This window comes from Macaca fascicularis, chromosome 12 (genome assembly GCF_037993035.2).
Source record: "Macaca fascicularis isolate 582-1 chromosome 12, T2T-MFA8v1.1".
In the NCBI taxonomy this organism is placed as follows: Eukaryota; Metazoa; Chordata; class Mammalia; order Primates; family Cercopithecidae; genus Macaca; species Macaca fascicularis.
This window is the reverse complement of record NC_088386.1, coordinates 135,202,738-135,217,352: the sequence shown is the minus strand read 5'-3', so window position 1 is coordinate 135,217,352 and position 14,615 is coordinate 135,202,738. Positions and strand designations below refer to the sequence as shown.

The 14,615-nt window shown below is 53.1% G+C and overlaps 1 protein-coding gene across 17 annotated transcripts in view; it reads left to right on the top strand.

Annotated features, from left to right (window-relative positions):
- Nucleotides 1–14,615, top strand: part of HDAC4 (histone deacetylase 4) — a 352,120-nt gene that overhangs the window by 91,594 nt on the left and 245,911 nt on the right. For 5 of the 17 annotated variants that reach the window (XM_074010656.1, XM_015433057.3, XM_074010665.1 and 2 more), the window contains exon 1: nt 401–527. The exons of 9 other annotated variants lie outside the window; for them this stretch is intronic. The gene's annotated coding sequence lies outside the window, so the exon portion shown is untranslated. Of the gene's footprint in view, nt 1–400; nt 826–14,615 lie in introns of those variants that run through there. 3 more of the 17 variants (XM_074010657.1, XM_015433058.4, XM_045368062.3) reach the window with 2 other exon arrangements.

Genomic DNA, 14,615 nt, shown 5'->3' with positions numbered 1-14,615 from the left:
CAGGAACTCCTGCCCGTCTACAAGGCCAAAGCCTTCTTCCAGGTGCAAAAGTAAATGCAGGCCAGAGATAAATTGTACTTCCCTCTAACTTGGATGTGGAGTGACAGGAAGGAAGCAGGAGTGGAGCTGAGTGTTAGTGAGAGGTGGCTGAGAAGGCGGGGTCCTGCTTCTTGCTTCCTTGGGCATTTGCTCTAAGTGCTGGGTTTCAGCCTGGAATGATGCAGCCTCTGCACTAAATTTGATTCGGTGAACGTTCATGGCCCTGAATATAAACAGTGTTCTGGGCGTTCTTTGCGACTCTTGAGCCGAAACACTGTGGTGATCTCTCGTATCATCTGCTTGTTATGTAATGTGACAACATGGATATGAAATAGAAACCAGATGTCAGGGTGGAGCGGCTGAATTCTTCCTCAGCGAGCACCGCCGGGAGAGCAGGACTTGGGTTTCTCCTGAGTTACGGCGCCGAACGCCCTCAGAAAAACGCCTTTGGAGCGGTTTCTGGGATTAAGCGAAAGTCTAGGCTGAAGGTAAAGTACCAAGTCGGTACGATTAACTCTTTTTTAAGAAACTTGTAAGGGATTTTCTGTGCTGTTATGTAACTGCTCAGTGTCTTCCAGTGAGCTGGCGGCTTGTTATCAAGAATCCACTTAGAATGTTTGAACTCAGCCTCTGGGGGAGCTGGGAGCATTGTGCCACCTCCAGGTGCCTACAGCGCGCTTCCGAGGGCTTGGGTGTAGAGGAAAGGGAAAGCACCTTTCGCCTGCGACAGCCTTGCCCTTGGGTCCGGAAGCAATGAGGACTCGGAATGTGAGCGCCCTGCTACAGGTACAGGCCCCAGGGGAGTGAAGGCGCTGGCGGACAGCAGTCTTGGCACTTTGTGTTAGCAGATTCAGAGTTTCTGTAGCGGCTGAACCCCTGCACTGGGCTGGAAGTGGGGACACCCGGAGGCCTGTTAACTGCACTGTGCCTGGATTACACCATGAACATAGATCTTTGTGCTTTTGAAATACAGAAAACGAGCTCACCTAGATGCGAAGTGTAGTTCTGGAAGCAGTATCTGGCTGTGGATAGAGGTTATGTATTCCACCAACAATATCTTCATGATTGTTATTTTCCTTTGGTAGCTGATCTTTCAGAGAGATCTGCAGATTCCTCACTTTGCTAAGACCCTCTGGAAACAGGGAGCTAAGTAACTCCTCACTCCCGAGTTGATTATAGCCTCATGGAAGTGTGGAATTCTTATTAGGAAAGACTGTTGCTGAGTGCTAAGCAGGTTATCCTCTTGTCCCGTGTCACTAGGGGGCCAGCTTGATCAGGGAGAAGGTGAGTGTGGCTCCCTCGCATCCCCAAGGCAGTGGACTCCCCCCGGTCTCTAGCTCTCTTGTCCCTAAGCTGATAGCTCATGGTCATGGAGGGCTTCCTGCATGCTGACCACCCCCAGCTCACAGATGAGGACGCTGGGACCCAGGGAGGGTGAGTGATGAGGTGCAGGAAGGACGAGTGCCAAGGCCCAGGGAGGGCGTGTGATGGGCCCGGCTCTCACCGTTGGGGGTGGGATGGGCCATCCTTGGCTCCTGGCGGCTCGTTGCTTTGCAGCGGCTGGTTGCTGTGTGGCCACTCACTTTGGGGGGAGGGCGACACTTTGCTGGGTGTTGCTGCTGGGCCTTGTTTTCCGTTTTCAGGTGGGGATCAGGAATTCCGAGAGAGTGGCTAAGTGTGATGTGGCTCGGGGTGTGTGGAGATGTGTGTGACAGTCCCCAAATCCACAGTGGCTGTGGGGTGGCATTTCAGGCCGGTAGAAATGCCTCTGGAAAGAAAGCATGAAACACTCAACATCCTCATTGCGTTTTGCTTGTTCTAAAAGAGAACGTGAAGAAGATCATCCCAGCAGCATTTGCTTAGACCGAGTACGGTCACGAGAACATTGTCTGAGTGAGGAGGGCTCCTCTCACATGCGTTTTCTTGAGCAGGAGTTGTTGTTTGGCTATTTGGAAAACCATGTTTAGGGTGCCTAGTGAGTCTGCGAGGTCCAGGAGGCAGGGACACTTACTTTTTCTAGGCGAGAGGATGGAGCTGCAGAGATAGGCCTTAGTGACCACTGGGCCTTATCTCTGGCAGGTCCCTGACTGGTGGTGGGAGGGGAGTTCCTTTTTGTGGCTACTTGGTCCTTTGATGACTTGGGGTACCCACCCTTCAAACCCCTCCCTCCTGGGGCCCAGTGGCCACCTCTGGGCATCACGGGGAGCCACTCTTGTGTCGGCGTCTCCAGCTCCTCAGTGCTCTGCTTCTAAACAGAACACCCTCTTGTTTCTAAAAGTAGCCCATGGTCTCCCGAGGGTCCTGGGCGCAGCCCCCACTCAGCTGAGGATGACCACTGGGGCACGGACCCTACCCCAGGCCCTGGGCTTTGTGCCCAGGGCTCTCTTCTCCTTCCCTGTCAGGGTTTCTAGACCCTTCGTGGTCACCCAGGGTGGAAGGCAGGCACAGAGCTGGAGGGTGTGGCCTGAGATGGATGACTTGGGCCTCCAGGCTCACCGGAGCACTGAAGTCCAGAGGGCGAGTGTGGGAAGGATGGTATCACTCACCCTGCCGGTGGCCCCTGTGGTCCTGCGGCTCCTGCTGCTTCCAGGTCACCCTGGGCCCAGGGTGCAGGGCCCGTTTGGGGAGGTGCACACTGGAGGCTCAGGCCCTCCTTGGACACTCCTGAATGCCCCTGTGCATCCCTGCAGCTCCTCCCAGAAGGTTCTCTCCATCCTCTCTGGCTCCCTGGGGGTGTGTGGGAAACCAGGCCAGGGTCTCCTGGTTGTTGACTGAGGTGGGGTCCTGCCTTCGCCCCTTAGCATTCACCCCCTACCCCTTATCACCATGTAAAACCCTGTGGGCCCTGGGCCCTGGCTGCTCTGCCATCACCTGGGCAGTGTGGGGGGCACGTGGGGCGCCTGTCGTAGCCCCTGTGTTTGACCTTGTTTAGGTGAAGAGCACCCTTTCCAGCTCACATTTTGCATCACGACCGGGAAAGGTACGAAGCGAGTGTGTCGGGGCCTGGATGATTTGATGTCTCTACGGGCCGAGTATGGGACACACGATAGCTTGGCCCCGGGTCAGGTATTAGTCAGTCCTTGCTGGCACCTGGGCAGGGACACATCCGTGGATGGGGCCTGGCCAGGTGGCCTCTGAGGTCCTGTGTTGCAGTCACTGACTTGCTGGACCTGGGTGGGGGCTCACCCACCATGGATGGGCCAGGTAGCTTCTGGAATCACTAGAGAGATGAACTTCTTTTGCCTTCTAAATGTGTGAAAAGATGGGAAATGAGAGGAAAATAAGGGGAAGTCAGATCTATTCAGGAAAATGACTTTCCAGGGAAGAGCTGGGGTCCCTCCATACCCAGAACCTTCGGTTTCTAGAAGCAAGGTGGACCGAGGTCGGCAGCATTCTTTGAGACCTTGAGTGATGAAGTAGTTACTTAGGGACAGTGTTTCTCATGTAAAGCCAGGCAGTCTAGGGCACTAGGAATCATTTCAGCGCTGGGGAGACGCAGACGTTGCGCTTGCCCACGGCACTGCGTTCATCTGAAATGCTGGTGGCTACACACAGCTCTTTATTGCTGTTCCTGTGCGGTGTCCTGGAACGCTGTCAGGTTAAGGGCAGTCTCGTTCGCAGTCGAGTTTAGGGAACGGGGTCAGAGAGCACTTGCTAAAGCTTCCTGTGCGCACATGGAATTGTGTGTGCATGTGTGTTAAATAAATGTATTTCAACCTGAAAGACAAGTTTCATGGCCATGAGTCTAGGGATGGCTAGAATTTAGTCACTCAATGAAACTAAGCCACACCATCACAAATAACGTGAACATGATTGGAAAACAAACTCAGTTCTTATTCATTTACCTACAAGTCTGGAAACTTCTAGAACTTATTTCAGCATTAAAATAAATAGTTTTGGGTTTTTTTTTTTTTTGAATATACAAATATACAAAAATAAGGAAAAGTTTGAAAGCCTCTTGCCCCTCTGTCCCAGACCTGACAGAGTGGCTTCCACAAAGAAAGGGGCAGAAGCCGGGGCCGTCAGTGCCTGCAGGACGTTGTTGGCCTCACAGATGACCCAGACTCCCCAGTAATGAAGCCGCAGACCCACAGCGAGCCACTCACTCCAGGCTCAGCCAAGCTGACGGGCCAGAGGAGTAAGGAATGTTCCCTACCATTGTCCAGAAAATGTAACGAGGGTGACGGTGTGCCAAGCAGACTCCCCGTGTCAGCCCCGAGGCGCCTGCCATCGCTTTCAGAAACCTGACTACCAACCTAGATCAAAACTGACTGCTTGGTCATGGCCATGCAGTTAGAAAACACAGCAGCAGTCCTCAGATGAGTGTGACCATATTCATGTTACTCAAGTTGCTTTATCATCTGCATTTGAAGGAATGTGGTGAGCCTCCTGTGTGTGCCCACGTGGCAGTGGGCACCTCTGCCCCCCACAAAGGCTAAGAACACAGAGCCTGCAGTACAGGCCCTGCCTCCTGACATGCCCCAGGCCGGCTGGAAGAAAGTGTGGGACTGTCCTGTTGACATGGGGAGGGGATGGCTGGACTCTGACGCTCACTGTGTGTTCTCTGCTGGGCCGTGTGGCTCCCTACAGAGACTCTGGGTGCCCAGTATTCACCTTCTCCTATGTGTGTGTATATATATTATATATACATGTATTTACTAACTTAGAAAGCCCCCAAACGGGCCTTGTTTCTGCTTGACAGCATCCACAGCATGTCATTCCTAAGCCCCACTGAGGAGATTCAGAAGCAGCCAGTTCCCCCCGGAGCCTGCACGCTGGGCACAAGGGTCACAGCTTCGTTGACAGCTCCTGACCCCAGGAGCCGAGGGCCGGACGTGGTAGCGCCTGGCAAAGGGGCACTGCCTTGTGTGTGAGGTGTTTTCGCCAGTCAGTCCCTTTTAAAAACAGCGTATCTTTTGAAGAACAGGAAGTTTACGCAGGCATAAACAACTTACTTTGCGATGGAGCTTTTAGGACGTTTCATGTCTGTTACATTATAGCCTCTGTCCTCATGGGGGCTCTGAGTTCAGCAGCGCCTGAGCTGTTAATCTGCTTTTTCAAATTATTAATAATGAAAGTAACACCATGCCACCAGCTGGTATCATTTCATGCTTTCTGTGTGCCTGGTGTTTACACGGCTTATCTCATTTAATCCTCCCAGCATGTAACAAAAATACTTGCAACAGGTACTGCTCCTGTGTGGACTCCTACCCCCAGCTCACACTGACTGAGGCCTTCCTAGCTCGGGGCTTTGTGAATATCCTGCTTTTATCCTCATTTATAGGTAAGGAAGCTGACTCAGAGAGGTTAAGCAGCTGGTGCTGGGCCCGCACCCAGGGGTCTGATGCAGAGCTGGTCCTACCTGCTTTATAAGCTGTGGCTCAGAGGGCGCTCCGTGGGCTCGAGAGCACCTGGCGGTCTGAGATGAAGACTGGGGAGGCCTGGGAGGCAGGCGCTTGACTGAGGCAGGAAGTGGGACCTTGGGGCTGAGTGTTCCCAGGGCCATGGGGCGGGCCTGTGGGTCTGGTGGGTGTCTGGGGTCCCCAAGAAGCCCTTGTCACGGGGCTTCGCTGCGCCCTGCAGTTGAGCGCAGGGGACGCAGCTGTTGCCGCCGCTGTTGAAGAGTGAGGGTGAGGCCTGCAGTTGCCGCCCGATGTTGTTGACAAGTGAGCAGTTTTTCCAGAAAACATGGACAGTGTCAGGGCTGACTTGAATTTTTTACTTGAGGCAACAGCTCAACCAGTTGGTTTTCGCAATTGTGAGTTAAAAAAAAAAAGAAAAACAAACAAAAAAAGAAAGCTGACAATGTACCATTGATGAGAGGATTTTTAAGAGAGAGCAAGCCACAGGCCATCCTGAGAAAGGAGCAGGGAGACCGAGGAAACTGCCGCTGTGTCTTGTTCGTGGGGTGCTTGTGACGCTCTCACAGGACGCCCCGCGGACCACGCCTTGGGTGCTCAGTGGCAACTGCAGAAGGGTGAGGTATGTTCCCCTTAACGCCAGACGGCGGATCTTGATGGCGGAGGAACCAGGCGTCAGAGGAGGACAGGTCAATCCGGGAGCGTTGATAAAAAGGAAGAGAAACTTATCTCACATTGTCAAGCTGTCGGGGCTTCCAGGGACCTTGTCCTCTAGGCCTGTCCCTGTGCCCTCCTGTCCCCAGGCCTGAGAAGCCAGGTGTGGGGTGGGAGCAGGCCAGGGCCAGGTGCTTCGTGCCCTGAGGCTCGAGTCAGGCTCTGTGGCCACTTTGAATCCAGGGGCCCGCCCTGAACTCTGAGCTGGTCTCCTGTTCAGTACGCAGAGGTGATGACCTCTCCCACCCAGGGGCATTTGAGGACTCCTGAGGTGGCAGCAGTGATGCCCAGCTCAGCATGCAGAGTGCCCAGGCAGTGCCCACCCCTTTCCTCTCCCTGCCAAGGCGTTCTGGGCGTGAGCCCGCATGGCCCCCTGCTTGGGGCTGTCACCACAATGCCATTCCTCACACGCCCCGCAAGTCCCTTCTATGGGTGAGAGCCTGACTTGAGAGACTATTTTGGGGAGGGAGGAGTAAGATGACCTGCCCTTCTCAAGAGTGAGCGGTTCTTAGATGACTACCTTGAGCAGCGATGGTGCTTCCTGCAGGGGCGCGCCCACGAAACGCTCTGCACGAAGCACATTGCTGCCTTGCTCAGGCCCAGGGAGAGTGGAGGGTGCTGTGCTCTTGGGCTGGGTCCTGGCTCAAGGGTTGGGGGCTGGAGCACGTCCACCAGAAAGTCACTGGTGGCTGGGCTGCTTCCGCTGTGTTGCTGGAAGAGGGGCAGCGCCTGCTGCGGTGTTTGCAGTGCTTGGTCATGGCCCCGCGTGGATTTTCCTTCCTGGTGGAAGCCGTTCCGTCCCCAGGTTTTCAGCTAACCTGTCTGAGTTTTGATGAAGAGAGCAAGGGGTTTTGCTCATCTGGATTCCTGTGGAAGGGCCTCCTCTCTCTGCTCCTATTTTCTAGCTTGGCAACTCTAGCGCTAGTTCTGCAATATTTGAATTTGAGTAGCCAGAAGAATTTGCTGCCAGGGTGGCCTTGCCCTTGACTTTGAAATGAACTCACCCGAGACTTCAGCTTGATGCCTCCTTTGGCTGATGCTGGGTTCTGGGCTCTGGCCGCCGCCTGCCTGTCCGTCACAAAGGACCATGTTCTCCAATCAGGATGGAGTTCTAAGCGTTTCACAATAGAGCCGCAGGAGTTAGGTTTTCTGTTCTGGACAGCCTGAGAATGATACTAAGAATGTTTTCTGATTGATTTGGTGAGCTGTCTGTTTATAACGTCATTGGAGATGATTTTCCATGACTAGGAATTATTCTTGACCTCACAGTAAAGGACTCTGAAGCCCCCATCCTCTGCCTGTTTTTTTTTTTGTTGTTGTTTGTTTTTATTATTGTTGTTGTTGTTGTTTTAAGAAAAGACTTGTAGCATCAGTCTTAGGCGTACTCTCCTTGGCAGTAGTGATGGGCAAGGCACCTGATGGAGAAACAAAGCGTGGTGAGGTTTTTACCATTCAGGAATCATAGCACAGTAGCACTGTAGTATTTCATCACAATTTACTCTTTACTTTTTTTCATAAAGAAACAAATAGGCCTACGGTGACTCTCACCTGTAATCCCAGCACTTTCGGAGGCTGAGGCAGGAGGAGTGCTTGAGGCCAGAAGTTTGAGACCAATCTGGACAACATAGGGACACCTCTTCTCTACAAAAACAATTAAAAACATTAGCTGGGCATGGTCGTGTGCATCTGTAGTCCCAGCTGTTCAGGAGGCTGAGGTGGGAGGATCCTTTGAGCCGGGAGGTTGAGGCTGCAGTGAGCCATGTCATGCTGCTGCACTCCAGCCTGGGTGACAGAGGGAGACCCTGTTTCAAGAGAGGAAAAAAAAAACAACAAAAAAAGCACCAGCAGAATTTAGAAATGTGGGCCAGTGTGGGAGCCTCACCTGGCATCACTGGCCTCGGGCTGCTGCTCTCACCCTGGAGCCATTACTTTGAGAGCAGATCAAGGACTCAGCAGGCAGGAGGAATGTTCATGGCAGCAGCAGTCCTCGCGCTGCACACGCACACCACGGCCCCACCATCGCCCCTCATCATGGCTGGGATGGGAGACAGACTTTAGAAGCAGAGCCTGGATAGAGGGAGATACCCGCTTCCAGAAGGGGCCTCCTGCTGCTGAGTAAGGGGGTGGCGCCCGGCCGGCTCAATGAAGGGCATGAGGAGTGCTGGCTGCGCTTGGCCTGAAGGGGTTCCTGCAGGAAGGCCTTGCTCCCCGATGGGGCTGAGGGACCCAGCTGAGCAGGAGCAGCAGGAGGAATGGGCAGTGTTCTTGGAGCCCAGAGGAGGGGCAGGGCTTGTCCTTCTGGACGGGTAGCCCCAGGAAAAGAGAAGCCCAGAGCCAAGGGCCCTTGCCCCAGGGAAGGGTCCCACGTGGACCACAAAGACGCTTCTCTCTGCAACCCTTCCTGACACAGCGTGGACATGATGGACGGAATGAGGAAAATGAGCTGCTGCTTTCCCTTCTCTCTCACTTCTCCCTCCCGTCACACAGCATGCAATTATGGAAGAGGACGAAGAAGGAAAGAGCAGTTGGAAAAATTCCGTAGGAACTGGAGAGGGGAGGATCGGGTGTTTTTACAGCTCCTGGGGTTCTCGGGGAACGAGGGTGTGCTGTGTCCACTGCTGCGTCTTCATTCCTGTTCTGCGGGAAAGCCCAGTCTGGCTTCATCCACATGGATGGAGCAGAGTCAGGTTCAGTTGGGATTTTTTTTCCCGCTCATTTGGAAAAAGAGGAAAAGACACTGGGATACAAGGAGGGCTTTATAAAGAAGAGGTCCTCGTGGACCTCCTCTCCAGGACTCTGCGATGGTGGAAAGCTTGGACCTCCTCTCCAGGACTCTCTGCGATGGTGGAAAGCTTGGACCTCCTCTCCAGGACTCTCTGCGATGGTGGAAAGGGTCCATAGCGGCAATGCCTGTCGGGGCAGCCACTGGCCATGCCTGGCTGTTGAGCTCATCAGTGGCCACATCAACACGTGGATGGTGTGACCGAGGAACTGGATTTCAAATTAAATTAAATTAAATTTCAATTTAAGTAACCACATGTGACCAGTAGCTACCTACACCGCACTCTCAGGAAGGCTCCAGACAGAGGGTTTGAGGATCTTCCTTTATCAGTGATTTGAATGGATGAGGCTTAATCTGTTTGAATTTCCCAGTTGGGGTGAAAAGAGGGAATGCTTGTACTGGAATGGGAGTAGGTTCACAGCGCACGGCCTGGGCCAGCATCAGTGTGTTGCTGAATTTATGCTCCTTCCCAAGGTTGTTCGGGAGGCTGCAAGAGACGTTCTGTGTTAGAGAGAGGGATGCGCTGACTGTGCTGGGGGAGTTCACTTCGTCGCAAGGAGCAGAAATGCCCTCGGTGGCATGGATTGAAAGGCACTTATGGACGGAATTCAGGAGAAATTCATGGAGCGCTGCAGGGAGTCCTCTGATGGGGCCTCTCTTCCTTCCCCATCTCCCCTGCCTCCCAAGCCCCAGGACTCCCCGTCTTCCGTCTGCTTGGTCCCCAGCTGCATCCCCACAGGCTCTCCGCTCTGTTGCTGGTTTGACTCGTCTGGTGTGTGCCTCCCCTGTGACATGCTGGGAGCAGAGCGGAGCAGCTGTGCCAGTCCCTGGGCCGCAGCTGGGCTGTGCTAGGTCCAGGGTCTGTGAGAGCTGCTGGGAGGCCACCAGTGCAGGTGGGCGGGACCTTGCTTCGTGATTCCACCCATGACGCTTCTCACTCAAGGAATTTGCTTTTGTTTCCATGCATACTATTGAAAATCACTTAGCCAGTAAGCAAATGTTGGCCCTTAGCCTGTTAAACATTAGTACAAATAAGCGCGTGCTGCTGCCCTCCCGTTGTGCAGCTGTGATAAACACCACTTGCCCTGCCTCGTGTGCCTGTCTCTTGTGGTGTCGGCACCCCAGTGCCATGGTCGTGTGAAGGGATCAGAACATTTGCTTGAGATTAGACCATGTCAGCATTTTACTGGGGTTAGGCACCTCCATCCTGGTCATTGTACCACGCTGTGTCCCTCTACTGAAATATCTCTACTTGGTAGTCGCCTTTCTGCATTTAAAACAAAACGCATAAACCTATTGTATAGGATGAACCAGTAATGAGGCATTTTCACTCTGACGTTGGCAGTGGATGTGTTGATGCTGAGAGGATATTCGTGGTGGCAGGCTGTCCCCAGTTCCGGGTTTTGGATATTTGGAATAAGGTAGGCTGTGACGGGCCGGGCGCTGTGGCTCACGCCTGGAATCCCAGCACTTCGGGAGGCCGAGGCAGGCGGATCATGAGGTCAGGAGATTGAGACCATCCTGGCTAACACGGTGAAACCCCATCTCTACTAAAAATACAAAAAATTAGCTGGGCACGGTGGCGGGCGCCTGTAGTCCCAGCTACTCAGGAGGCTGAGGCAGGAGAATGGCGGGAACCCGGGAGGTGGAGCTTGCAGTGAGCCAAGATCGCACCGCTGTACTCCAGTCTGGGTGACAGAGCGAGACTCCATCTCAAAAAAAAAAAAAAAAGGTACTCTATGGTGATGAAGGGATGCTTCCAGACTCAGTACATTTTGGAGGAAATAGTGTTGTTCATCATATGACACAGTTAAGTCTCTGAGAGAGAATTAAATGAAAATCATTCTAAGTGTTTGATTAATGCCTTTCTAGCCTAGCCCCTGTAGGTGGAGTGTCATGATTTCCACGTTGTTGGGTCCTGGATAAATGATTTAGCCACAGTCTCACGGCTCTGTAAAGAGTGGCCGGCTGTTCCTATCGCTGCTGATCCTGTGTGCGCTGTGCACCAGATGTGGGTGGAATGAGGCTGCAGGAGCACCTGCCTCCCCAGTGGCTATGATGACTAAATGAGGAGGCCCCTGTAGAGTGCACAGCGTTCACCCGGTGATGGTGTGATTGTAACAGCTGGGGTTGCTGGGACCCAGAGTATCCACGGTGTGCATGCACTTGAACTTCAGGATTCCCTATTTCCCTCTCAGGTGCAAGAGCTCTGGTGAGTCTGGATCCCTACACATGTGTGTCAGGTTCTGGAAACATCTTCTCTCATCTCCCCGTGATGCCCAGGGGCTCCCCCAGCCTCTAGAAGCCACTGCTTGTCCAGGGCGCCAGCAGGACAAGCTGTTGTCAAGCCTGGATTTGATCCTAGGTCTGGTTGCTTCCGGAATGCCCAGACGGGCCTCTGCTGTTCCCTGAGCTTGCTGTCAGCAAATGTTTGGTGACGAGAATTATTTGGTTTGGAATTTCTTGTTTATGTTTTTGTCCATTAAGTTTTTATCATGTGAAATATGTTTTATTTTAGCAAACCTAAAGACCCATGACACACAGGTATCTCTTCCATATTGTGCTAATTCCTGCCTTTTTTTGGTGTCTTCTCATCTCAGCATCAGTAGTGGTGGCCGTGTGGGGACAGAGGCACTTAGCAGCAGCGGTGCCGGGAATAATGATTTGACGTGAGGGATCTGTGGAAGAGGCACACGTTGCTGCTTGAATTCCAAGAACGCTATTTACCTTTTTGTTTTGAAAGTTCACTTTCAAGGCCTCAGTTTTCTCAAAAGTTCTAAAGTGATAAATAGAGTTTTTCTAAGATTTTCTTTTTGAATTGGGGCCTTTGATGTGGCGCAGCCCTGTGTCAGGTGGGGCTGAGCCCAGAGGGTGCTGAGGGGATGGGGCTCACGGTGACAGCATGGCATGATCCCGAGACAGGACATTGGCGCTGTGATGGGCGCTGCCAGTGGGGCCTGGCATCCCCAGGCCTCGTTAGCCGGCAGTGACCACAGGTGATTCATAGGCATTCTCATGCCCTGCTTCAGCTTCCCTCAGTTCAGGAAACCGCAGCACAGCATGGCTCCACAGCAGCTCACGGCCGGGCAGCCGGGGAGCTGCAGAGTCTGGGCTTGACCCGTGCACCCCCGTCTCAACCCTGTGCTGTCACACCAGTGTCTGAGTTAAACGGCAGTGCAGAGCTCTGGGTCCCATCTTCTAGTGGGACCTTTGTGGCTTGCCCACAGGTTGGCAGCACGGAGCGCCGCTCTCCGGGGCAGCGTCGGACCCTTTCTGGAGCGGCGTCCGCTTTGGAGGCCCTGGTCGGTGTCTGACGGAGCTGTGGGCCTGCCTTGTCCTCCGGCCGAGGCTTGAGCGAGTGCTGGCTGCTTGTGGGAAGGTTGGGGGCCCAAGCGCCTTCGTGATTGCCTTGCCCTCAGTCCCCACTTCTGTCAGAACTTACGCAGAGCGGCACGTGGGGTCCAGAGGCTTCTGGGGAGCCACCCATGCCCCTGACCCGAGGATACGCAGGCCAGCCCTCGTAGGAAGCAGCGTAAGACTTAATTCCTTTTTTTTTGAAACACGAAAACAAACAGAAATGGGAGTTTTATTTGTTCCCTGCAGCCCCGCGAACATCTTTTGGAGCCAGCTAGAGAACTGATCATTTCTTTGGTGGGGACAATCAAATATTGAATGTTGAGGGAAAGTAGGGCAAATGGCTCCAGGATTGTCCATTTTTGACAGACCTGGTGAGTGAGTTTAATCATTAATCATTAATCCGCACTTTCTAAATTTATCTGCCCCGAAGCATCTCCCGGGCAGAGGTGAAAGTCCTGGTTCCCATGCCCCCTTGACCCGACTGAAGCACAGCTCCGGGGCCTGGCAGTGGACACGCACCCCGTTTCATCCCTGTCCAGAGACACATGTAAGCAGTGCTGCCTCGGTTTGTTATTGAGTGACTTATTTTCAAGGAAAAAGAGCCAGAAATGATTAGATAAATGCAAAGTCCTAAAAAAGAAAACAGCGCTGTTTCTCTTAAATGGCAGCCAGCATTGTGACCCTGATCTGCCGAGGCCTTGCAAGGTAGTTGAGGCCGCAGGAAATGTCATGGGGTGACCTTTAGAATTAGAGTGTCAGCACTCAGCTGGCTGCCTGCATCTGAAAAAGGAGACATTGTAGCCAGTGAAATGGGGAAAAAACCAGAAAACCAGCTGGGCCAGGGCGCTGCAGGACTGGCTATGACCACCCTGTGCCACTGTCTGCGGAGTCCCTGGTCCAGGCGGGTATTGGCCTCCTTCTGGGCAGAGTGCTGGTGTCCAAGCCCAGGGCACACATACGGCCGAGCACATCCTCTGTGTGCGTGCATGTGTGCATACCTGCATATGTGCATGTGCATGTGCTTTTGAGAGTGGTGGCTTTCTGATTGAACAAGCAGAGTGGTCAAGGACATGGCTCCAGGTCAGCCCTCGCAGGCTCCAGTTTGGTGCTGCCCTTTTCTTGCTGGATTAACTTTGGACCGTCCCTGAGCCTCTCTGTGCCTCAGTGTCCTCATGTGTAAAATGGGGGTGACAGCATCCTCAGCTCTGTCCTGCTTCTGTGAAGACGAAGAATCCCTCTGTAGATACGCGCATTGCCTGGTAGCTCTGATTACTGGCTCTTCCTTCAGCGCTCTGTAAGAAGCTGTTGCAAATGAAGTGTGAGTTGGTGACAGAGCAGTGAAGAGGCTGAGGAAGATAGTGAAGGGCTCTGGGGCACTTGTGATGTGGTTTGGAGAGACAGCTGCCCTGGAACTCACACAGGTGGCCCGCTTCTCTGGTCTGTTTGTGCAGAAGTCATTGGTAGTGATTTTGTTGGTGGTGGTGGTTTTGGTGAGGATGTCCATTTAAGAAATAAAATGAAGCTGAACGGGAATGGTAAACGAGACACAAAACAGAATGAAAAGCCTTCCAGAGGCTGAGCATGAAAGGAAACAGCAAATTACAAAGTGAGAATGCGAAGAGCTTTCTCCTTTAACAAACCAGGGTGCATTGTTCTCCTTTCTAATGATAAGGGAGGTCCTGTTTGCTCTGGGAAGTTTTAGAAAGGACAGAGGCATATGAAGGAGAGAATCTCTCTGACTCCTCCTAGTCCTGTCACCCTGGGTTCGACTGTGAACATTTCCATGCGTTTCCTTCAGGCTCCTGTCTTGTCTCATTCTCGTTGATTTGTATGTCGCTAGCTTTTGGGTGAATAAAAATCTACTCTTTTGCTTCTCACCCTTGACAGTTTACTGTAGTCATCTTTTCACATTATTAAAAAACCCTTAGCAGCTGTTCCCCGGCAGTAAAAGTCTTATCAGACGGGCGTTGTCCTGAAGCCGTTGGACAGAGTCTTTCCTGGGCCTCCCTGGCCTCCACACACCTGCCCCCTGACTCAGAGCAGAGGCCTAGCGTCTGCGGCCCTCTGTCCTGTCCTGAGAGCACACAGTCCCCACCTGGATGACGCTCACGTGACCTGAGGGAGGACTGGCATGGCCCCATTTTACAGAAGAAGAAGCTGAGACACTGAGCTCCTGGCCTGGGTGGGCTGTGCTGCCTCCGAGGCCTCTGAGGCAGGCTCACCTGCTCCCCTTGCTTCCAGCTCCCTGTTCTGGCACCAGCTCTGCTTGCTATCCTGAGCCTCAGCCATGAGGAATTCTGGGGTGCCCACAAATACCTCTCTGTGTGCCCCAGCTGTTCCCACTACTGTTGTCCCTTCCCAGA